Consider the following 2,322-nt stretch of genomic DNA (forward strand, 5'->3'; position numbering starts at 1 on the left):
AATACAGAAAATACATTTTTCTTCCAAAGAAATTGCTAGATAATGTTGAAGTTCTGTACCATTTAGGGGCTTAAAGAAAATAACTAGAAGTTAAAAAAAAAGTTCAACCAATAAATAGTTGCAAAAAGAAAAGAAAAGAAATTCCTTACAAGATATAGAATTCCATAATAAACTGAAGGTGATTCAGTCTTATTTAACACTTGTTAATGTCCTTAAATAATCAGCTGTTCATAGTTAAGAATATTTAAGGAGTCACATTTACACTGGCTGGGCACCATCTGCCCATTAACTTTTATAGTGAACATACAGAAGAGTAAGTCCCATTCTTTTGTTTATTTAATAAATATTGACTTCTTCTTTAGGCATCAGACAAGATTTATTGGCATGACAATTCTGTATTTTCTGAGAAGGATGAAATCTTTTATTAGGCCCCAAACTAGGAGGCAATGTCAATACTGGTTTTGGTGATGTGCATTTATCATGAAATTCGTTCACACAGCAGACTAAACTCTGTGTTATGGTTCTCTTTTTAAACAACAAAAGAGCCAAATATTCTTCTTCAGACCAGAAGTGAACAAGAAAACTCTCCATTCTTGACACAATGCTGTGTTCAATAACTGCCTCTGAGACAAGCCAGATCTGGCAGAGGCAAGGGAGAGCAGGGAAGAGCCCACAGGCAGCTGGTTCCTGCCAAATGAGGGCAAGGGACCCTCCCTATCACTGTCTCACCATTGGTCTCATTATGAGAGGAAATCACCAAATTGGCTTGCAACCTGAAGTTTTTTCTCTGAACTGGCCTGTAACTGTGTTCTAAGAGATAATAAATGTTAATATTCAGGAACTCTGTGTGTGTGTGTGTGTTTAATTTCTTGTTTACAAATTTACCACTTAATGTAAAGCAAAAGGGAGAAAATGATTAAGTTTTCCAAAATATAATCTCAATCAATAACCAACAACTGAATCATGAAGATAAAATAAGGAGCCAATCCCAAATGTGGAACAACGTAGCCAATGTGGATTTTTATTTATTTCATTATTTATTTGAAATTACTTATGCCTAATATTACATGGTGTTCAGCACATTTGATAAACGGCTATTGTAATTTTTGTAAATTTCTACCAAATGTATGCTTGTAAAGCAAAAGCTCTTGGTAAAGACAGTGTGCTCAGAGAAAACAATGAATACATGTTTCATATTGAAACACTATTCTTACTGCATTTTCTTGTTAAAAGGAAAGGGAAGATGGAGGAGGCACATAGGAACTGTAGAGCAGAACATAGGTATATATTATCAGGCAACCTTCACCATTTAGTAACTAGAGGCTTTTAAAAAAGCAAGATACAAAATATTAGAATACAGAGAGAGAGAGAGAGAGAGAGAGAGAGAGCTTGCTAGACCAAGATCTACATATCATTCACTCCCCCCCCAAAAAAAATCAAAGATCATTTTTATGATGCCTTCAGAATTCCATCATGCTTGACCTCAGATAAAACCTTACAGACATTGTGAAACTTGTAATATGGACTGGGTAAGCAAGTAATTTTTGTTAACCTAACAAAGTAATAACCTAGGATAACACGGCCTAGTACAGAATAACTGCTCTTTTTTGTTTCTTTGTTTCTTTGTTACATATTTTTATTTATTTAATAACCTCATGATTAGAAGATGCATTTCATTACAGCTATAATATATTCAATAACAATTTCCAGAGCAAAGATATATCTCTTTCAAAAGTGGCTGTAAATATTTTTAGTTCACAGTTGAAGTAATACAGTTATACAATATTGAACTCAGTATAAACCCTGTAAGACAAAAAATTGAATGAGTTTTTAACCTTTAAAAAAGATCTTCATTTCATTTTAAAATATACTGTTTCCTACAGAAAGACTCATTTTTTTTTTTTTTTTGGTCTTTTTGAGACAGGGTCTCCCTGTAGCCCCAGCTGTTCTGGACCAGGCTGGCCTTGAACTCAAAGAGATCCACCTGCCTCTGCCTCCAAAGTTCTGGGATGAAAGGCAAGCACCACCATGCCCATCAGAAAGACTCATTTTTAATTCTGTTAACACATAGGTATTTGCATATGCGTCTCTAATCCCTATGTATCTGATTATTAATAGTCACAGTCAGTTACACTTGGATCTTTGACACGAGTATGGGTATGACACCCTCAGGTAGATTTCAATGGTAATGTTTATAACCTCTACTAATTAATGTGAAGTAAATTTTTATGCTTCCTCCTCAAATATGTCATTTTTTAATTTGTTGATTTGTGTGTGTATATATATATATATACATCACATATATAATACAGAACATCCCAA

The sequence above is a fragment of the Nannospalax galili genome, unplaced genomic scaffold, assembly GCF_000622305.1.
Source record: "Nannospalax galili isolate Female #2095 unplaced genomic scaffold, S.galili_v1.0 scaffold1014, whole genome shotgun sequence".
NCBI lineage: Eukaryota > Metazoa > Chordata > Mammalia > Rodentia > Spalacidae > Nannospalax > Nannospalax galili.